Source organism: Indicator indicator, chromosome Z, assembly GCF_027791375.1.
Source record: "Indicator indicator isolate 239-I01 chromosome Z, UM_Iind_1.1, whole genome shotgun sequence".
NCBI classification, from domain to species: Eukaryota; Metazoa; Chordata; class Aves; order Piciformes; family Indicatoridae; genus Indicator; species Indicator indicator.
In genome coordinates this window covers 35645225-35669404 of record NC_072053.1, presented here as the reverse complement: position 1 = coordinate 35669404, position 24180 = coordinate 35645225, and positions in this window count along the sequence as shown.

Sequence of the window (24180 nt, the reverse complement as noted above, 5' to 3'; positions counted from 1 at the left end):
CACAGTGAACAAAACCCTACTAATCCCATTAGGAAGCTTCCTTTTAGTATAATGATTCCATCTGCAACTGCATAGAAAAAAATATTCAAAATTAAAATCTAGTAATGATAATACATTTAGATTTGCAAGATCATTTAAAAAAAAAAAAAGAAGACAAGCAAATTTAGAGATTACATCTTGAGCTCTGCCAGCAGCTGCCCACTATAGTGATATAGCATATACACAGGTAATCAGCATTAAAATGTCCTTTGACTATCTATCAGCTGAAGTCACTGACATACTGACTCTGAGGCTACCTTGAGAGTCAGGTACACAAGAGTACAGGCCACCAGTTAATTTTGAGCTTTGGAGGAGGTATAAAAACAGAATACATATGCTATCCTGCTCTGTTGCTAAATTCCACAGAGCTGTTCAGTCCCCGAAGCTGAATGTTACTGTTACTTGCCATGATATGCAGGGTACGTAACAATTACAGCAATAAGATCCATGATTTAAGTAATAGTCACAGCAAAACAGTATGTAAGGAAAAGGAGGAATGCTGGCAGCCATGTAAAACTAAAAGGACTGTTTTACTCTACACCATGCAAAAGTTTAAGAAGGTATTCTACCAATGCTCCCTGGACTAACCTATTAAATGTGCTAATACTAAGCACAGAACAACTTAAGGAGGCCAATATATCATGACAACACAAATCCTTTTATAAGAAAAACTGAATTACCTTTAATGCAATTTTAATGTCTGGCAAATAAAGACTCAGATGGCATTCAAGGATCCCGAGCACTAATCTCAGACTAAAATTACCCACTTAATCTACAGCTGAAAAGATTACACTGGCCATACACAGGTTGAAACCTCCTGGCAATGAATGACTACCGGAAGGGACATAACTTGAAATCCTAGTACACAAACAGTTTGGAGATACAGATGGGAAGGTGAACATTTTACTAGCAAAGCACTGTCTGCAATTTTTTCAAGCTTTCAAGGCACTTTAATATTTTAAATGCTATTATGATTCAGTGCAAAACATTCACCAGATCTCTTCAGATTTGGTTTCCTCACCCTGAGGACCTATGCCTGCAAAGTTACAGCTATGGGAGCTAAACACCCACTGATCGGAGGTAACAGCGTCACTCGGATCTGCAGGAGCTCGTAGCCCTCCTGCTTCTATCCCGGTTAAGTGAATGTGTAGACTAGTGACAGTCCAGGCATGTCAAGATCTCTATGGAAAAAACAGTTCCTCTCCTTTCCTCCCACACACTGGGAGTATATACTTCTGAGCACACTGAAAACTTTTTATCTCGCACACAGGGTTCAGAAAGAGGGCAGGTGAAGTTCACATCAGAGCCTGCAAGCACTGATTTTTTTCAGTTGGCTCTGTACTCCTGTGAGTGCCACTTGCTCAGCATCATTCAGAACGAGCCCATAACTACAGCAACCCACCCTACAGTTATGCATACATTGGAGGCTAGTGAGCTACAGATCGTATGCAGAAGGGATAACAGATCACTGCATTTCCCAAGCCTGCCCACAGATGTCATAACAACACTGATGTAAAAATAAATAAATAAATAGCTACTGAGTAAGGCACTTGCCATTTCAACCCACCAAAACATAAGATTTAGTCTTCCAGTGAGCAATGTCATTTCTCTTCAAGCACTTAGAGATTTCATGTACCTTGTTCTTTAACTGTTCCAGCAATATTGCCTTTATCATTACAATGTCATCTACTGAGAAGAATTCAAAGTATGCTAATTCACATTTAAGATAAGCTAACATATTTTCTCAAAGAGAACAAAGATACATATCTATACATATCTTTTTCCTCCAGTGGGGCTGCTGAGTTCACACATGGACCAATCGAACAAACAAGCACCCTTACAAACAACCGCCATAATTTACTACACAGTGTTTCTGTGAACATGTCCTTATGCTGTTTCTGACAGCTCAGAACAGAATTTTACAATATTAAGATGTATAAATGACATCTCTGGTTTCTCTTTTTGGTTTTGAAAATTATACACTCCTCAAATACTTCAGTGGAGGTAATTTACAGTGAGTAAATGTTGGTCTTGAATTATGAGTTGAATCCCTTCAGGCGTTCTTTCCTTAGGAACGAAAAAAAATGTATTTTAATGCAAAAGACAAGAAGTGGTCAATAAACCACAGATACAGATTTTATCCAGGAACAGAGGTTGAACGAAAGCTTTGCTTTATAATTACACTTCAACAGGCTACTTGCCACAGCAGTCCGGTAGTAAACACTCTTTTAAAACTAAACTGACTCCCTGCCCTACTTCTTAATAGCTTTGCAGCCTAAATCAAACACAAAATTAAGTATTTTCAAATTAGTAACACATCCTCATGCAGCCTCATTTTAATATGACAGTAATTACATGGTGTTAGCTGCATTTATGTTTAAATAAGTGAAACAGCGAAGGAGAGGACATCTGCTAAACATCCCACTAACACTAACTAACACGGCTTTCAATCGCTGAATTTACAGCGATACTATCCATTTGCTGAGCCAAACCCGGATCCTATCTAAAGTCCTCTAGCACAAACTCAATGACTTCCTAGGTCCTGTAGAGAGATGGAAGGCAGAACACGCTGCTCCGGCTAGGAATGCACCACTGCTCGCCACATGCAGACAAAGGAACCCAACTCAAAACTCCCCTCTGGTCACTGCATCGTAAAGCCCAAAAAACTCCGTCTCTTAAAGAAACTTGCTGGGTTTCTGCTCAGCTTGATAAAGCAATAACATTATGTTAAAATGCATTTATTTTCCTTTATAGAGTAATAACCACGTGCAGAAGTTTCCATACCATGGCAGGGAGAACAGCGTCACCGCCAGCTCCGGGAGCAGAAAGGCGCCCGCTCCCTTTTTCCTACCCCGTCTCATGCCCGCTGAGGGATGCTGCGGGCCCCGCGGAGGAAGGTGCAGCCTCCTGGGGAGGCTGGAAGCCTCCCTAAAGCGCGCCAGCACTTTTTGGAGACAGCCACATACCGGAGACAACAGCTACCGCGATTGTCTACCCACCAGCCGCCCAGTGCTCCCGCTGCCTGCGCTCCGGGCAGAGAGAGCTGAGCTCCGGCTGTGCCGGGGACCAGTACGGCAGCCCGGCGCCAGCCAGAGCGGCACCACGGCACCCCTCAGGCGCAGACCAAGGCAGCGCCTGCCCCAGCATGCGGCAGCTCTGCTGCCAGCTCGGCCCCCGCCGCCCGGCTCCCCGCTGTGCACTCTGCAAGCGGCCCGCCACCGCCCCTGCGCTGACCCGCACAGCCCGCCCGCCCTCCGTCCACCGCGGCCGGCGCCGCAACAGGTCGGTGAGCACCAACTTACAGCGGCAGCTCCTGGGCAAGCGCGGACGTCCTGGTGCCTCCGCGGGCAGCGCAGCGCCGCGCATGGGAGGGAGCGCGGCTGCCGGCTCGGCGTGACACGGTAAAGCGGAGGCGGCCAGGCAGCGCAACGCTGGGCGGAGGTGCTGCCGCTAGTGAGAGGCGGGCCGCGGAAGGAGGGCGGGAGGTAGGAAACAGGGACGGCAGGAATAGAACAAGGGAGCTCTCGCTGCTAGTGGCAGCGCCAGCCGCACCTCTACCCCAGCGGTGCCGCGGAGAAGGGAGTATATGAGCTGAGGGGCGGGGGCAGCGTTTATGTAAAGCGGGTGAGTGACAGGCGAAGGAGGGACGAGAGGATGAGGGTAGCGTACTTCCAGGAGTTACTGTCCCGCCCGGCGGCAGCAAAGGTGCCAGTGCCCCGCCCCGCGGGACGGCGTGGCGGCCCCGTAGGAACACCCTCCAGGTGTGTGGGCTAGCAGTGAGTTGTGCCCTGCCGGCACCGGCACCCCCGCCGCAAGGCGAGCGCTCCCGCTGGAATGGCACTATGTGGGGTGAGGCCGATGTGCCCCGAGGGCCGTGCTTCCAGCGCCCGCAGCGCTCAGTGGCCGAGGGGGAGCGCTGTGTTTGGCACACATCGAAATAACTGTCCAGGGTAAGGGATCCGAGGGCCGTGGGCAGCAGGGTCTGCGCTGTCCATGTCCCCTGTAGTCCCGTGGCCGCGGCGAAGCAGCCGCTGGGGAGCCCCTCTGCAATGCTCCGGAGACCGGCCGCGAGAGACCAGAGCAGGGGCCCGAGCCTCGGGTGATCCTCGCACAGGTCCCGGTGATCCGCGCACAGGTCCCGGCGTTTGCCCTGCCCTGGCTGAGAAGTTGGAAGCACCACGGTTTCCTTGCGCTCCCATGCGGCCTTCGCAGAGCTGCCTCTTCATAGCCGCACACTGGAGTGCTGCAGCTGCACAAAGCCTGGCTTTAATTACTTCCCAATTAACAAAATACTTGAGAAACACACTCGTGCTAAAGGCTGATTTCTAAAATAAACATGTTCTAGACATAACAATAGTGTTTACATAATGGTATTGCACAGCTCTGTACAAGAGACACAGGATACCATGCTAAACATTGTACATTCTGCTAATTTACTGTTTGCTAATACCGTTTAGACTATTAGTCTAACAAGGCTTCAAGGAAGATAAGAACAATTACTCTCACCATCGGGAAACTCCTAGTTGCATATAATAGCTGGGAGTGTTAGTTCATTCCTCATCATGAAGTGCAACCCAAGTTTCTCCTGTTAAGAAAAGCCCTGAAAGCAATTCACTTGCATGCGGAGGGTGACTTGCATTCCTGTTGCTGGACTCTGGAGTCTGCAGGTGAGCACACACTTAGTGTACAGCACGACACATCTGAAATTGCAGAGAGCCTGGGGGCATACACAATCCTGCAGAGCAAAGCTGAACAGGGAGCAGATGAAAGAGTAATTTGTTTCATAGATATTTCTTCTTGCAATACTGTTTGCTTACGACACAAAGTAGTGGCAGACTGAAATGTCTAAAAATACTGCAAATTTGTATGTAGTATGTTTCAAAGCTGGTTAGGTGTGAGAAGCTGATGGAAATTGTCAATGACCTTGCGCAAGGGGTCCTCATGGACAGCAGTAGCCACCTGAGTCATTAGAGCGCTTTGTATTTGACTCTGAATGTGCAACCAGTCTTGCATGTTGGATTGTCTACATTGTGAGTATTTTTTCTTTCATCAGAACATTTCCCATAAAATATCTTGATTCTGTTTTCTCCCATTTCGCCCCGATGAAACCTGCAGAGATTCCACCCAAATCCTGTCTTCTTCTAACTAATTCCATTATGATTCAATAGTCTTATGTCAGAAAGTCAGATTATTATCCCATGCAACTAAAACCATAGGGACACATTACAGGCAGAATTACCACTGTGAGTGAAAAACAGAAATAGTAGAATAATATTCCCTACTCTATCACTCAGCAACATCTGAACTCTAAAACTGATTTTGAGTATGCCTATGAGGAGCAGTCAGTTAAAAAGGAGGTCTGTAGAAGGAACAACACACCAGGCTTACACAGCTGCCAACAGCACACAGATTTGGACAGTATGATGCATAAGAAGAATGAGGCAATAATCCTGTAAGAGAGTGACCAGATGAAGTACTGATCTTCCTCGTCCTCCATAAAATGAAGAACCTGTTGAAATTAATGGGGGCATAATGATTAGATGAAGCTATACATGATCTGTGGGGAAACCACTACACAGCCAAACAGCCCCTTCTGTATACATGTAGCTCAGTGCATACACACTGTGTAAAGCCGTGCTACTAATGGGAGAACGGAGGGAAGAGGAATATGGACAGCTATATCCTAGTAACCCTAGTATAATTCTACCCTAGTAGAATACCCATAGCTGTCTGCCTTTACTCCACACCTGGAATGCTTACAAACCACAACAGCAGTTCTCTTGAATGTGCTCGGGGAAGCTCCTTTTTATGTTTAGGTGATAAAGACCATACAAAATAACTCTGTTTCTTTCTGCACAAGACATAAACCTAGGTACCTCTGGCTGAATATAGCTTGTAACATATTCAGAGTAAGAATGCTTGCATAGCTAGTGGGGTGGGGGGTGAGAGAAAACAAAAAAACAAACCAAAACCAAAAACCCCCCAAACAACTCTCAGAAATTAGCCTGGTCTGATGCAAATCTTTAGGCTAGTTTATGTTGGTCTAAGAACTAAGTCAGGTCACATTTAAACATAATTGTGGATAAGCCAGTTTTATAGATGGGCTAATATGTATTTTGACACTGCTGAAAACAAAGCTGGGCTGGCCTATCCCAGGACATAGTTTAACATGCCCACTAAACTAGTTTATACATGTTTCTCCTAGTATTCATGTGCCACGACAAATAGGATAGTTGAAGTGTTGCTAAATGTCATGATTTTATCACAAATCACAAGATAATTTGCCCTCTTCTCGAAGTCCTAGCTTCTAGACTCACATGAAATTGATAATCTATTAGGGTTGGTTTTGTTTGTGTGTTTGTTTGTTTTTTTAATAAGAAATCCGAAAGAATGACTGTGTGAAATGAAAATGTGGCCTTTAAAAACAGAAGGTGTATAAAACCCCAGATATTTTCAGATTTAGTCTCTGAAATTGTATGTGCCATGTTTGACTCTTGAAAGAATTAGAGTAGCAAAAATATCTTTATTCAACTCAAGTCAGGCTTGCTATGCAGAGATGCACTGCTATCTTAACTGAATGGGTTGAAACCTCACACTTTATTTAAATTGATTTGGCTTCTGTGTTGAGACAAGTTCTTGGATCCTTGAATTTATAGCAAACTTTGTAACATGGCTTTATTGACATTTAAATGTTTTGCAGGGATACCTATGTAGCTAAAACATCTTCCAGATTACCCTAGCAACACCAGCAAGAATTCTAATGCTGGCAAAGCTGTACCAGCAACATAATCTATTTACCAGTGCAAGTCATTTAATTCAGGGTATGGAAATACATTTTGTGTTTTGTTTTGTTAGTATCAGCTAGAAGGGTTTGTCAGTTCAGCTATCTTGGCAACACTTTTAAATGCAAACAAACAGTATGTGCCTGCAGCATAGGCTGAGATCTCATTTTTAATGCTGCTAAACAGCTGTGTCTTTGGCTTTTGCCTTGTTAGACTCTTTTTAACCACATTATTTTGTTCAAATGCTAAATAAACAGCATGGGGTTCAATGTATTAGTGTAATTTATCTTCATTCCTTCCTAATATACACTTTGAATGAATTAATTATAATGATCTAATTAACACTGTACAATAGCAGTACCAGTGCCAGAGCCCTCCCAGGGGAATGGGGCCAGGAACACTCCTCAGTTACCCACACCTGCTTTTCTTATGATTTGCCTTTGATGGGCTTCTCCAACCTGGCCTGCAAACAGAGGTTTGGGTTGATGCAGCCCAGTGTGGCACAATGCTTCTTTAGTGCCAAAGTGTTTGATGGGAGGTCAACATTCAACAATTCTTACCAACAATTACATCAGCTTGTTCACTCTGCAGGGGGAACTCCCTTTTTGATCTGTTCTCCTTTTCTCACCTCTATGTATGCTTATTTTTCAAAAGGATCACTTTCAGTCTGGCTGGCCCTTACATGTCATTCCTGCATGGCATGGCACCTCAGACTGAAAATAAAATACCTACTGCTGTCTGTCTAAAAACTATTAGTACTATGGCGCAAGTGTTGGTTCATGTGACTTGAAACTGCTCCTCTCTAATAAAACATTTATATTGCATCAGTGTGACAAACAGTTGTGAGGTATGAGTCATTGTTACTCGTAAACCTTATGAACACTAGCCCATTTGAAGTCTGTGAATTAGCCATCATCTTAGGTCTAATATGTAGGAAAAGTCAGGCCTTGGTTTCCATACAAGGCTGAATGTGTTTGGTACAAAAGATTTTTAGAAGGGTCAATTTGTCTCTAAATAATGTCACAGGTGTGGATAATCTCTGGAGTGAGAAAGATTTTCATTAGTAGTTTCTTAATCCTTAGAGGAAACCCATGAGAAGTCAAACTATTGCATTTAGTCCACAATTCACAATTCTGCATTACTCCGGCAGTATGTGCTTTTACAGATAAGTAGTACTGAGAAAACAAAACAAAACAAAACAAAATAAAACAAAAAATATAATATAAGGAGACACAATCCACTTCTCTTTTATACATGTTCCTCTGTACATCTTATAATTTTTCTTGCTCTTTTACTCCCTAAGAAGTCTCTGCTACCTGACCTTTTTTTGTTGTTTATTTGGTTTTTTCTTATTCCATATTGCCTGTTGTGTCTTTTAGCAAGTCATTCCTGGTTAGCAAAAACAACACTGATGATGACCCACTTTTGACCAGTTTTGATTAACAGTACTCCCAATTATTACTAGTATGTAAGCCACTCCACACAGATACATAGACCAGCACAATGGGAGTACTGCTGCAAGGAGTGGTTGTTGTTGCTTCTGCCATCACTCATGGTGACATTCAGCAAAAGTCTTAGTATCTCATTCATATGTTCATTATAATATCTTTGCTGGCTGTACCCATGTCTGAACAACTCTACTCAGCGTCAGTTTCTTGCTTCTCTCCAGGCAGTGCAGATTCCAGGCCTGGCAGCATCCTCCCTTTGCTTCTCTCTGGCTAAGTTAGCAGTGGCCCCCAGTGGTGACAGCTAAGATGGTTTCTTATTTCAAGTTTTCCTACTGGAAAGCTTCCATACTGAAAAGCCTCCATACTGTACCAGAAATTTGGCCTAAACACCTAAGAGTTCCTTGCATCTTCCATTGTCCCTGATGCCTTACAAACCCTACACTTGGAACCAGCTAGCACTGATGAACCTGTGATAATAGAGCTGTACCTTTTATTATTCGTTAAAATGTTTGGCCTTTAGAAGGGACTTAGATAATCTGAACAGCATATAATCTGGGGAGACACCTAAATGATGAAGTTTTTTTTTGCTTTATTTAATCTTTTATATTAGTAATGAAAGCAGGAAGACAAAAATAACATCTAAGTAGCTATTCTTATATTCACAAATAGTACTACACAGTTATGGACAAGGTATTTACAGACTTTTAATACTTAAGAACTATACAAGAAATACACATTTTTTTGGTGGTGCAACTGTGAGTCACTGAAGTCTGAAAACACATGCATGTCTCAAAAAAAGTTTGCATTTTAGCTTGGGGACTTTTTACTCAGTTCCCCCCGTTTGGATGCTCTTTTGTCCTCAAGTCAGAAGCAAACTAGCAAACTTTACCTCTTCAGGCTTGTTGAAGACTCAAGCCATACAGTGACATATGCCAGAAAAAAGAAGGTAATGCATAGGAACTTAAATGTCCAGACTGTATCACATACTTAGGAGAAAGCTTTGGATTTCTTCTGGTGGATAAGAGCAAATATAAGAGAAAAACTTTTTCTTGCTCCTTCTGTTTTTTAGTGCTGATGGTCTGTATGGATAGTGATAGATGAACCACTTGGTGAATAAGGAATGGGCTGGATGCTGTGCTCAGAGAGTTGTGGTCAATGGTTTGATGTCTGAGCAGAGACCACTGATGAGTGGTGTTACAGGTCTGGTTTTGGACCACTGCTGTTTAACATGTTGGTTAGAGAAACTGACAGTGGGATTTTAAGTGCACCAAACATGCCAACAACATGAAGCTGTGTCATGCAGTTGACATGCTGGAGGGAGAAAGTGCCATTGACAGGCTTCAGAAGTGAGCCCAGGTGATCCTCATGAGGTTCAACAAGGCCAAGTGCAAGGCCCTGCACCTGGATCAGGGCAACTCCTAGCAGCAAGACAGGATGGGGGATGAAGAGATTGAGAGCAGCCCTGAGAGGAATGGCTTGGGGGTACTGGTGGATGACAAGCTGAATATGAGCTGGCAATGCGCACTCACAGCCCAGAAGGTCAGTCACAACCTGGGCTTCATCAAAAGAAGACTGGCCAACAGGTTAAGGGAGGTGATTCTTCCCATCTGCTCTGATGAGAGCCCACCAGGAGTACTGAGTTCAGCTCTGAGGTCCCCACTATAACAACTACATCAGCTTGTTGAGTGAGTCTACAGGAGTGCCACAAATATGATCAAGGTGTGCACCTTCCCTAAGAGCACAAGCTGAGAGAGTTGGGGTTGTTAGCCTGGAAAAGGCTCCAGGAAGACCTCATAGTAGCCTTTCAGTACTTAAAGGGGGCTTACAGGAAATATAGGGAGGCATCCTTTATCAGGGCATGTAGTGATAGGATGAGGCATAACAGTTTCAAACTGAAAGAGGGTAGATTTAGTTTAGATATAAGGAAGAAAATCTTTACTGTCAGAGTAGTGTGACACTGGAAACAGGCCGTGGATGCCCTGTCCCTGGAAGAGTTCAAGGCCAGTTTGGAAGGAGCTTCAAGCAATCTGTTCTAGTGGAATGTGTCCCGGCCCATGGGAGGGGGATGGACTATATAATCTTTGAAGGTCTCTTCCAGCCCAAACCGTTTCCTGAATCTATGGTATATAGATAGATCAGGACCCTGGGTGTAAGTGAAGGTTGCTCATTTGCCCTGCTACTATCATCCATTGTGCCAAATTAATTAAAGTGACAGCAAACAGATGTGTTAAAGTCATGCTTCTGTAATCATAGAGGACTACTTGCCAAACTGTAGTCCAAGAGGTCATGGGAACTGGTCCACAGAACCAAAGTAAATTGTAAAGTTTATGTTGTTTCCAATGCCATGATATGAATGCATGAGAAATTTGGAATCTTTACATGGTTTATTTGGGACTATAGCTTTAAAGAGACAGCAAGGACAGAATTTTCTGATTTTCATGAGTTTAGGACAGATCCAGACAAGTATTTTAAAGCAATCTTGTTTGTCTAAGTATGACTGTATTAATTTTCTTGCTGAACAATTCACCACAAACATCTGGAACAGCATTAGTAGCAGCTTTGAGGCCACACTAATTTTGGATGTTCTTAAATAGCAGTTTTACAGATACTTAAGAATGGAACACTTCTGAAGGCTCTTGGCAGAACATGAGAAGGTTAAAAGAGTCTGTTACCTGGTCTTATTCTGTGAAGCCCAATGATTCTGAGGACTAAGTAATCTGATTCCAGACATTTTAAGAGAATGAAACGTGTCTTATAGTTGGTATTTCTGTGGTTTGAATACAACTTTTGAACATGTTGCCTACAGCAGGGGCTGTTTCCCAGGCATTCTTTTCTGCACAAGTAGCCTCAAAATCCTCATCAGGCTGTGTATAATGAGAAGGACTTAAAAGGACACATTTGCATATTTTAAGAGACCTGTTTATGTACTCTCTAAAACCTTTATTTAAGACTTTATTGTTCTTGTGTACAAAGGAAACCAGTGAATTGGATCCTGCCACAGAGCCTATGTATTATACAAAGGTTTAAATCCTTCATGGTGTTGGTTTGAATTTTTTTAATCTTTTTTTATAAACAAGCCTTTGTAGAAGATTAATTCACTGTTGGTGCAGTGCTGGTGCATTTACATCTGCAGCAAAATGTTTTTTAAAAAGAGAAGGGTTTATAAGTGAAGAAATGTCACATCATAATAGACAAAACCTTGCAAGTTTCATGTGCAGCAGTGAGGGGAAACCAGACTTCTTAGGTGAATTGTATTCCTGTTACTTCTCTGTTCCAAATGTCAATTTGGGCTATTTAGTTAAGCCCAAGTTAAGCAGAAGGGCTTAAACTTGGAAGAATGCATACTGTGGGCAAGGCTTCAAAACTTCCTTAATACAGTCCATGTGGCATTTATTCTGGTTATTGATTTGCATCGTCAAAGCTCTGCTTTATTTTAGGCTAATGGAGTTTAATTAGAGATCTGATTGATGTTGAAAGTAGTAAAAATTAAACTGTTGATGCTTTATGTGAGCTAAACATTTTTTGGCAGTTTTCCCAAGCTTCAGGACATGTCTGAACATGTTTTTACTTTCCTACCTGAAGAAGGAGCCACTTGGCACTTCAACGTATGTTTATTCTGGCTTAAAGAAAAGACAGTAGTTTGGAAATACAAAAGACAGCTTCTGTCTTTTGTAACAGGTCTGGTGTTAACATGTAAAAGAGGCAATACATTAAATTAGAAAGAATTTGAGGTGCATAGTTGGAAGATAGCTAACTGGTTATTTGGGCTTTCTTAAAGAAATGTGTTTAAGGTTTTAGTTAACAGGCAATTTCCTTTACAGAATCTACTTTCATCTGTATGTAAACTTAGGAGTTTTGCTCAAATAGAATAACAAAGCCTAGTGACTCACCACATCCAAATAACTGATTGGAAGAAACATCAGGTTTTCCTAACAAGTAATGTACATTCAGCTGTGGAAGCAATCATCTCCTCAGCTGGCTAAAAGATCAAAAGGCTCCCACTAGTACATTCTGTAGACATCTTTGAACTTAATTGCTTATTGTGATAAACTGCACATATCACAAGTATTCAGGATACAAAAATACTTGCAAGATTTGTCATTTCACAATAAACAGATGAGGGCAGGGGCTGGCAGCCTTAAGACGGTGGTCCTTGTATAGCAGTTGTCAAGCACACGTAAGTGGATTTTGTAGTTCAAAGGTAATAGTTCACCAAAATATCTAAGCAGGTATCTCTAAGTGCTCAGTAACTTGTCTAAAATGCTAGTACATGTATGGTACATAGACACAAGGCCAGCCTATGCTATGCAGAAGCACAGCCAGAACTGGCATTTGTACATGTGTAGTCTCATTTTCTCAGCCAGAAACAAACAAAACCAAAACCCTAAATGCATGGATAACCAATCATATGACACTATATCAGATTTGGGAATTTCCCTTCAGGAATTTATCAATCAAATTTTACATGTTCATTGTTCGTGTGAAGATTGAAAATACCTACACCTCTCAATAAGTGTTAATACAACTTGCCAGATTATCATTCAAATGGGAGCTGCATGCATATGCAAACAGGATCCTGAAGATTGCCTAGAGGATCACCTGAGTTCCTGTGACTGAGATACTTTGGAAAGACCTCTTCTCTTCTCTTCTCTTCTCTTCTCTTCTCTTCTCTTCTCTTCTCTTCTCTTCTCTTCTCTTCTCTTCTCTTCTCTTCTCTTCTCTTCTCTTCTCTTCTCTTCTCTTCTCTTCTCTTCTCTTCTCTTCTCTTCTCTTCTCTTCTCTTCTCTTCTCTTCTCTTCTCTTCTCTTCTCTTCTCTTCTCTTCTCTTCTCTTCTCTTCTCTTCTCTTCTCTTCTCTTCTCTTCTCTTCTCTTCTCATACATTTCAATAAACATTCCTTCTGCTGGGGGTCTGTAAGATTCCACTATGTTAAACTGGGAGAAATCTTTGAGGCATAAATATCTGACAAAAATCCTAAGTGGTTTCATCAGATGCTGTTGATTTTCCCAAATGACAGTCAGATCAAATAAAAAAAAGTAAATGAAAAACCCAAGGAACAATGTAAAATTCTCCTCTACAGTCAGCAGAGCAGACTCCATGCAGTTTTTCATAAAATCAATAAACAAAACTATTTTATGATGCTTCTCCAAGCAGGCTTAGTGAAGATGTGTGTCTTTAACAAAGCAGTGTTTTCCAAGAGCAAAAGGGGTTTAGACTTTCTTGAGTTCCTGTGTCTGATTTCTACCAAATCTACTGATTTAGCTTTTTCTTGCTAACACATCTCAATATATGTATGTTGACAAGCCAAGGCTATACAGACGAGACTATACATGGAAACTATACATGGCAATATATAGAGGTGAAAATACATTTAAAACACAGGGATCCCAGCTCATCCAAATATGAAACATAAGATTTTGTCTGTGATTTTGAAAGCATATTTAAACAAGGCGTAATCTTTAGGCTCTTCAACGTCATTTTTTTCTTTTCATTTTAGTTAACCTTAATATTCTGATTCTATCAGCATACCCCAGTATACTTCTGTATGAGAAATAAAATAATCCAGTCAGTTATTTTAAGGGACCACAAGATCCTTTAATAATTTATTACTACAACAAGATTTGTAAGAAGAGGGAATCTCTTCAAATTTTCATTCTTTAGTGTTATTGTTACAGCACCACAACTACTACCATGGCATTGCTATCACATTTAACCGTTTACGTGCTAGATATAAAGCTTTAAATACCTCTTTTTAAAACATGACAGTTCTCAAATCTGAGCTCTGCAGTCCTCTCTCCCCACTCTCTGTCTCATTGAGGTGGCAGATGCCTAACCCAAGTCAGCACCTCTGCAGGCAGGGTGGGAGATGGGCACTCCTCCTGTCTCTGGCTTGGAGACAAACAAGGCAAGAAACTACCCAAATCCCATGAGAGGTTATGTTAAACTCACTGTTTAGGCAATCCCTTATCATGACCAAACATCAGACATCTGAAAACTGATCAAGTGAGTCTTGGCTTTGTTGAAGTCAGTAGACAGATGGTTGGAGATGTGGTTTTTTCTCCCTAATTATTACAGAACTAGGCAATTATATTTAGTGAATCAGGCATGCATTTGTATCTTAGGCTCACAAATAGAAAACTAACTCCACAATTCCCTGTTTAAATATATCCGTCTTCCCTCTTTTATTATTATTTGTGGTATAATCATTTATTTGTTATAGATTAACACATTCTGAAGGAACTTGTGACAGCAGTATTTTTTCTTTTATTGTTTTCTGTGTATATTTATTTCTCTTTGCACATTCCTGTCTTGTTTCATCTTAGCACACTGCATTCAGTATGTGACCTAACCATTAACAACATAATTTTTCTCTTAGCTGCCCTCCTAAGCTTAGTGGTATTTGTCAATAAAGGTAAAAGGAGCTCCATAGAAGGGAGCCTGCCGATCACATAGCCAAAATATGCTCTGTCACACCCTGGTAGCAGGCTGAGTTTGGAAGGATTGAAGAGATTCCACCCTGATAGGTTTTTGTACCACACCTTCTGTCTGATCCACTTATTTCAGCAAATCACACATCCATGAAAAGATAGGTCTAACCTGTTAATGCCTGTAAGCATGGCTGTCCACTCAACCCCAATGTGAACATAAAAGTTAACTCAAAAATTTTTGAAGAGCATTTTCTCAACATTATACATTTAAGACTAAAAGCTCACTCCTGTGAAGTCAGTGGGAGTTTTGCCAGTGAATGTCAACACCTCTGCTATTTTATTTCTTGGCTTGCTAAGCAGGAACTGCCAATCATGCTGTATTACAGAGTAATTTTACTGGGCATACGCTCATGCTTTCAGTGAAGCAGAGACAAGTTACTTTTTGCCTTTGCCGGCAACGGGATCACACACCTTCAGCAAACCACCAAATTCTCTACGTTTTTCTTTTGTTGGAAGACACAACTCTAAACAATTTCAAGCTGTTCTGACTTCTGAACCAAAAAACTAAAACATTATGCCATCATATAATATCGAAGTTCTGTCTGCAAGCCTATTTTCTCTCTTTTCCCCCCACCCCTCTTTCAGAACCTGAATATTTTCTCATTTCTTTCTGAAGCCTGTAAATCAGCCTTTGGTAGTTTCTATCTTGTGTTTTTCTGCTCAACTAGTACAAAGTGTCAAGACAACTAAGATAATTTTTAAAAATCCAAATCTCCTTTTTCATCAGAAAACCAACTTGATCTTCATAAAAATGTGTGGCTATTACTTCAGACTCTGCCTAGAGGTATGCATTTTTGACTGAGGTGTCTTTTATGATTATTTTTAAAAGATAATAAATCTACATATGGCAAAACATATGTCTAATGACATTAGGCAATCTTCTTAAAACATTGACATGTTGGCGCTGCAGCTCTTGACAGAACTGAATGCAGTAGACGGATAAGGCTTTAAACTGTCTTTCTTTTTTGGTTTCCCTTTCTCCAGTTCCAGCTACAGCCAATGCAAAAAGCCACCTCCAAGCTTCTTTTCACAGTCTTTACATTCAGTTGCCCCTGGGGATGGAAAGCAGAAAAATGGCAGAACATGATTGTGTGCTACTTCAGGAACACGAAATGTGAGTAGCAGAAGCCTCCTCCATCCAGGGGTTTGCTTTAAAGCCATTTTGCACTGTCAGCATCAGTAAAGGCAGCCGCAAGCACGGGATACCATTTGACTGCATATTCCCCCTGTCCACAGAGTTTATCCACACAGCTGACTTTAACGAAGGTGGCTTTCTCAGCAGTTTTCAGCTGACCAAACAAAGTGTTGAAAATTGTAATAGTAAAAGGCATTATAGATTATTACGACCTATTTCTGGTACAGTTTCTTCATGACAGTACTATGAATCACATTTTCACAAAGCATCCCAGGTAATGAGTAACCAACGACCACAAGAAACAGGAACTAGATAGCATGATCTGACCACTTCTGATAAATTAAATGGCAAATACAATACACAGGCCATAGAGATCACTTACAGGCAGCCAGAAAAGAAAGCAACATCTGTTTCTGAGGTCTATAGAAAGAAAATGTTACTGTTAAACAGCAATCAGAACCATTCTGTAGCTCTTAAAATCCACAGTTCACTTTAAATGTATTGCTAGTAGGTCTTACTCAATAAGCAGAGCAATACTGCTTACAAATGCCTTTTACTTGTATTGTGGTAGCTCTTCAGACATTACATCAGTGTTCAGCAGTATTTTTCTTTGAGATAAAATTTCTAAAAAAATTTCTAGAATTTCTATAAGAAATTATCAAAATAAATTAATATGCACAGTAAGGAAGGGGTACTCCTGTGACATGAGGAAGTGTGGGTATCAGTCACTACACTGATAATATACTAAAGTGTCAATCATTCATTCTTTTTTGAGTACTCAAAGTTATAAATATTTCAGATCAAAAGACTTTCTTATATACACAGCACTTTTAAATATAAACTCTATAAATTCCAGTTTACTCTGCACTTCCTCATTAAACAAATTAATTTTGAGAGCTGAGATTCCTCAATTGACTAAAGTATATCAGATTATCTTCTTTATTGCATCAAAATCATAGAATATTGGTTGGAAAGGGTCTTTGGATGCCTCTAGTCCACCCTGTTGCTCAGGAGGATTGTTGCTTCTGCAGTTAAATCAAGTTGCTTATGGCTCTTTTGAAAATCTCTGTGAACATTCTGAGCAATCTCTGCGCACATTCTGAGCAATCTCTGCGAACAGAGGGTATTAACTTTTCTCAACGCACTATGACGATCTTGCTCATACCACCCAGGATGCTGTTTGCCTTCATCACTTCAAAGTCACACTGCTGACTCGGGTTCAACCTCCTGTCCACTGGGTGACCCAGTCCTTTTCTGCCATGCTGGTGTCTCACCAGGAAGTGCCCTGCTTGTATAAATGCATGGAGTTTTTATGCCTTAGCTGCAGGGCTTCACATTTATTCTTTAACTTGTTCCTGCTTGTTCCATGGTTGCAAGGTTCCATGGGTTTTTTTATATGTCTGGCTTATTTAAGCATTTCCTAATTTGATCCTCCTTTACTGTAGGTATTCCCTCTGTCCTCCAAAATTCAGTAGTTGTTAGAGGAAGTTTGTTAGAATAGAACAGAACAGAATAGTTCAGACGGAAGGGACCTGCAATGATTATATATTTCAACCGTCTGACCACTTCAGGGCTGACCAGGAGTTAAAGCATATTGTTAAGGGCATTGACTAAATGCCTCTTACACACTGATAGGCTTGGGGCATTGACCACCTCTCTCAGAGGGTTTGACCACCATCTCAGTAAAGAAATGCTTCTGAGTGTCCAGTCTACATCACCTGTGGTGCAGCTTTGAAACATTCTGATGTGTCCCATCACTGGATTCCAGGGATAAGAGCTCAGCACTTCCCAGTTCCCTTCCTCAGGAAGCTGTAAAGAGCAATGAGATTGCCCTTCTGCCTCCTTTTCTCCAAACCAGATGAGCCCAAAATCCTTAGCCCTTCCTCACAAGACATGCCTTCTAGCCCTTTCACCAAATTTGTTGCCCTCCTCTGGACACACTCAAGGCCTTTCACATCCTTCTTAAATGGTGGGACCCAGAACCACACACATTGCTCCAAGTGAGGCCACCCCAATGCTGAATACAGCAAGATAATCACTTCTTTTAACCAGCTAGTTATACTAGGTTTGATACATTCCAGGATTTGGTTTGCTTGCTTAACTGCCGGAGCATTCTCCTGACTCCTACTGAGCCTGCTGTTGACCAGCATCCCCACCTCCCTCTCTGCTGGGCTGCTTTCCAGTCAATTCTCACCCAGTTTATACTTGTGTCTGGCATTTCCCCATACCAAGTGCAGAATGAAGCATTTGCTCTTATTAAATTTGATGTCACTGATGACTGCTTAATGCCCTAATCTGTCTGGATCATTCTGAGGGCCTCTTGTCCTTCAAGACAGTCCCAGTTTAGTATCATCAGCAAACTTTCTAATGGTGCATTCAATTCCTAATAAAAATATTGAAAAAAACTAGCAAAACCTGGAGGGCTTAGCAGGAGGAGACTGTTTGTAAACACTGAAATAAAATATTGAGTGCCTCAGGTTCTTCCATGCCTGGACCAGCAGGTCCATATTTTCCCCGGTCTTCATTTTCTGCCATCATACCTGCAGAAGCCATTCTTGTTGTACTTCAGCTATCTTAACTGCTTCAATACCAGTCAAACTTTGGTCTTGCTAATTCCATCACTGCATTTCCAAGTGATGCTTCTGTACCCCTCTTGGCAGTATATCCTATCTCTGACTTGCCATGCACTTCTTTCTTGTATTTCAGCTCAGGCAGATGGTTTGTGACCATGCACGTTTCCTGTGGTGCCTGCTGTATGCTACATATGGGCATATCCTAAGTGGCCAATAAAGATGTCAGTCACAAGGAGGATAAGTCTGCTTGAAAACAGGGGAATGTGAAATTTAAAAATATTTTTTCTAATCTAGGCTTTGAGAGAACTCTAATATTTTGGTCTAGAATATTTTTTCCTGAATCGAACCACTGCGTGTTCTTCCTCATATCTAAATTACAAAGGCTGAAATGTACTAGCCCCTTAGATCCTTTTTCTCAGGGATGTAGATTATGAGCAAATGCATATCTGGCAGTTTACTTCTTGCTCCTGTCAAGGAGATCACAGAAACAGTGTTTGAATCTTGGACTTCAATGTTAGACCTTTTTCTTCAAACCATGGTTTCTGCCTTCCTCGATGCTGTTGCTGAACAGTATGTACATATGCTCTGTTCATTACAGACTCAGAAGGAGTCTCAGAAAAGGAGATACAAATCCAGCAAGAGTTTTGAAAAGCAGAAGCTCGATGTTGAACCTGAATTCAAAGACTGGAGGGATGGACAGGGAATATACTTGAAAAAGTAATCTAAGGACAGTTTTCTAGGTCTCAGGAATCTTAAGAGTATAGGCATTGAGAAGAACTATAACAGAAAAAGCTGAAATAGTCAAGACAGGAAATGATTCAAGAATGGGTAAGAATTTTGGCAGAGCTAAAGCTAAAGGAAGAAAGAAGCCTGGCAGTGCTGTAAAAGGTCAATGACAAACAAATAAACTGTAAGGAGGGTAGAAGGCTCAGTTCAGACTCAAGGATAGCTTCAAGATTTCTGTCCTTCACTACTCCAGAAGATAACTAAGCAAATTATTGCATTAATTTGAGTCCTCTTACAAAGTTAAACCAGATTTCATAGCTGCCAAGACAGCATCCCTGGAGGCTTTTCTAGTTAAGGAAAGGAGGGATACATTAGAAGAATTAGTGTTATTCTGGTACTGACACCCATCAAGGCTGGCCTTGGTGTAACTTGCTTTAAAACAACCTATAACATAGGATGTGTTTGAGGAGATATGGCAGAGAGAAAAGCAAACAAACAAACAAAAATAAAGAAAGTGTAAAGTTTTACACTGGCATCTCTTCTACAGGTAATAATCATGGAAAATGACATGGAGCAGAAGGATTATAGCAAATGCAGAATGCTGTAGACAGAGCTCAATGGGTTAAACAGAAATAGGAGTGGTAAATGAGAGAAAGTTATTCAGGCTACAAATAGTAAAAACCTTAGACAAAGAAAAGGTGCAGAGGAGAGAATAGCTCAATTGCATGCTTTTCAGGGTTGTTTGGAAACTAGCAATGACAAAAGAAGGTGAACAGGGTTCAGTGGAATACCTTTTCCACCCAGTAGATGTGCAATTCACTTGATGTGAAAATGCTGTGCCAAACTGTAAAAATGGAGACTGTGCAGCTGGCTTTTATGCAAAGCCATTGTCTTAATGAAAAAAATGTGAAAGGCTGAAGAATAAACATAAAAGAATAATTGTTTCATAGACCTGTAAATGTAACAGAACACAGTCCTAGAGAAGAAATAAACAGCTCTTAGATCAAAGAGTTCATAGATCACCTTCACTGGAGGAATAAGTAGAAATTTATTAGTTGCCTTTTTCTTTCTTTTTTGAAGCCAGCTCACAACAAGTATACAGCTTAATGGCAACTTCAATTGCATCCACAGTTTTCTGACAGTTTAATTTGCCTTTTCAGGTTTATGTCGAACACACTGACAGTTTCTAATCAATAGGAGGCAATTCCCTTTGAGAGTTATTAAAATATACCTTGCATTTAAATGCAATAAAAAGCATGACTGAACATGCCTCTGTTCCTTATAACACATAAATACCACATCTGGTCCATAAAAAACATGCATTATACAAAGGTTGTATGAATGCCAGATACGTATTATTACAAGGAACTGTTTTATCCATCTAGTCTAATTTCCAGATGTTTTATTACTTGTAGACAACAGTATTGTCAAAAATGTTGCTGGAAGTCCATTTATTTCAAGAGGGCAAGGGACAGGGACAGTGAGTTAAGCTACAGGAAATGTTTGTGATACAGTTATTGGCAAACTAAGTGACTGAATCATCAGTGCTATCATGTTTAAAGAGATGGATTTAAAAATTCAATTTCAGATTAAAATTTCAGTTGACTTCTTTTAAAGTATTCATTTAATTATTTTTCCAGCAGTAAATGGCACATCATTGCAGGTAATATTTACAAATAATGGATCAAGCAACTAATGGAAATTAAATGCAAACCATTAGTAGAAAAGTTGCTGGTAACTGTAGCAATATCCAAAGCAATACCAAGCAGTTAGCTAAAAATTCTGAAGACATTGAAAACTTATATCCTTTATTCCCTCCAATTTGAAATTGGGCTGTGGGGAATTTCTTGCCTTTTTCTTTGTAAGAAACAGAAATGTGTTTTCAAACAGTTTCTGAAATGAAAGTGACAGTTATCAAGGAGCCATAAGACATAGGAAAAGCTTATTTGGGTACCATAGGATGTAGGAAAAGCTTATTTGGGACCCCCCCAAGAGTGAGGTTTCTACTGCAACAGTAAAAGTATGAGGCAGAGGATGAAACAAAAAGGTATGTAGGTGAACACATAATGGAATGGAAAAGGAAGATGCTATGTCATAAAAATGGTGTTTCACCAAGATGTCAGAAGAGAGAGGGCTAAGTTTAATTTGAGCACAGCAAGGTAGAAATGAAGCATCTGCAAGAATGCCACTAGAAAGTAGGTGCTAAGATAAGGGTTAGACAGGAGCCGCTAGTTTTCTTTGTAATGAAAAAACATTTCATTAAATTCAGGATTTGGTTTAGTGAAGTACAAGCTACACAGAAATGGGAAGATTACTAAATGAAATCAGCGTAATTTTTAGAATATTTGGTGTATGGGTGTGATATTTCTGATTTTATCCTTGGAAAGAAAAAAAAAAAAAAAATCAAAAAAAACCAAATCCAAAACAAAAAAACCCAACAGCAACAACAAATATTAAAATTACTACAGTAAACTTACAATTGCACTCAAAATAGCATCATAGAATGCCCCCATAACTTGTATTTATCTGAAATCCAACATACAAATATGACCCAAGGCTTAGACAGGACTCAGAAAATGGGAAAATACTTATCAGCCTGTCCACAAAAAATATGATGGTTGCTCCACCATTATTGTTACTTTCTCAGAAATTGTGTTAGGATGATCCATCAATACCATACCCTGCTTCTCAGGTGAAGGCCTGTCCTGCTGCAGGCATTAGCCCTTTTCTCTAAGTCAGCATCTGCCTTATTCATAAGCATTTAATCAGGCCATTTAAACCAGTCAGAAAACTTGTGGTTGAGTGTACCACCAACTACAAGACCAGGACACCTAGGAATACAGATGAAGCAGCATGGCACAGGAGATTGCAGAGGGACCTGGACAGGCTCAGTGGGTGGGCAGAGGCCAATGGGATGAGATTTAACAAGGCTAAGTGCAGGGTTCTACACTTTGGCCACAACAACCCCAAGCAGCACTACAGGCTGGGGACAGAGTGGCTGGAGAGCAGCCAGGCAGAGAGGGACCTGGGAGTGCTGGTTGACAGTAGGCTGAACATGAGCCAGCAGTGTGCCCAGGTGGCCTGGAGAGCCAATGGCATCCTGGCCTGGATCAGGAATAGTGTGGCCAGCAGGACAAGGGAGGTTATTCTTCCCCTGTACTCAGCACTGGTCAGGCCACACCTTGAGTACTGTGTCCAGTTCTGGGCTCCTCCATTCAAGAGAGATGTTGAGGTACTGGAACGTGTCCAGAGAAGGGCAACGAAGCTGGTGAGGGGCCTGGAACACAAACCCTATGAGGAGAGGCTGAGGGAGCTGGGGGTGTTTAGCCTGGAGAAGAGGAGGCTCAGGGGTGACCTCATTGCTCTCTACAACTACCTGAGGGGAGGTTGTAGCCAGGAGGGGGTTGGTCTCTTCTCCCAGGCAACCAGAAGCAGAACGAGAGGACACAGTCTCAAGTTGTGCCAGGGGAGGTCTAGGCTGGATATTAGGAGGAAGTTCTTCACAGAGAGAGTGATTCCCATTGGAATGGGCTGCCCAAGGAGGTGGTGGAGTCGCCATCACTGGAGACGTTCAAGAGGAGACTGGATGTGGCACTTGGTGCCATGGTCTAGTTGATTGGATAGGGCTGGGTGATAGGTTGGGCTGGATGATCTTGGAGGTCTCTTCCAACCTGGTTGATTCTATGATTCTATGATTATCCTTGGTAAACAAGACTTCTTGGTGGAAGTGAATAGCCGGGTGAAGGGCTTCTCAGTGCCCTCTGTGGCTAAACCCAGGGGAGTTCTTATGTCCCCTCTTCAAAGGTTTGTGTGTAATGATTGAGATAGCTGTGATAAGACTAAAGAGGTAGTTAGAAGTTTTTTACTGTATATAACAGTCTTCCCTCCCATTTCTCTTTCAAGCTCTTTGTTCTCTTACAGTAATGTAAAGCAGTCTGGACAGAGAGCATATCTGATTCTGCTTGTACAATGGCTCAAAGAGGACAGAGTATACAGAAATGTCCTGTATACAGGATATACACCAAGAAGAGGGAAACAATGCACTTGTGCGGTGCTGGAAAAAAAAATATCCTGCTTCCAAGTTCAGAACATAAGTCAATTGTTCCTTTTTGGATCCAACAAAGAAGAACTGGTTAAATTAGTACGGAGACACTACATGACTCCTGATACTGAACTTGGCTTCTCTGCACTGCTAAATATCCTGACACCTCCAGGGATCAAATCTGTTACTTTAGAATATGTCTGTAGCATATCTAACAGAATAAAATTAAACTTGACTCACTGTGGTGGTTTAAAACTGTCTTTTAAATTTTTCTTCACAAAGTTCGAGCAGAGAAGGCGAAGGAATGTAAATAAGTCACTATTGGGTGTAAGAAAGCAAAATAATGATTATTCTAAGCACTTCCATTGGAGTGGTAGAAATGTTTAAGAATCTCTACTCAAAACAGAGTTGGGGCAGTCTGAGTTCTCAGCTTCCTTGCTGGGTTGTCTGACTGCTGCTTCTTCTTTTCTGACTGAAGATAACACACTGACCTTGACAAGCTAAGTCTAACAGCCTCTCTGCTTCTTGACTCTCTGCCTTCTGCCAGGGGGTCTGGGTGGAGTCCTTCTGGTTGGGAGAGAGGCCCCTTGGGGGAGTCCCCTTGGGGGAAGCAAAGGGAGCTTGGTTGTACTTTTCTGTTGACTGTACATATTTGTGAATGTTGTGAATAGTGTATATTTGTACATATTCATTGCATTTCATCATAGATTGTAGATTTGCTTGTAAATACAGCTTTCATTTGCTTCCAGACTGAGCTAGCCTGGTCATTGTCAGTGGGGGGGGATTTCAGCTCTCACACTGTTACACTGACTACAGCAGTATAAATGCATATTAATAAGAGAATTCAGACCAAGAAGCTTGTTACAAACATGACAAGACTTACACTCTTATGCTCAAAATTTGTTTTTTCCCAAAGCTAGACATAAAGGCTAAAAATACTAGTAGTGG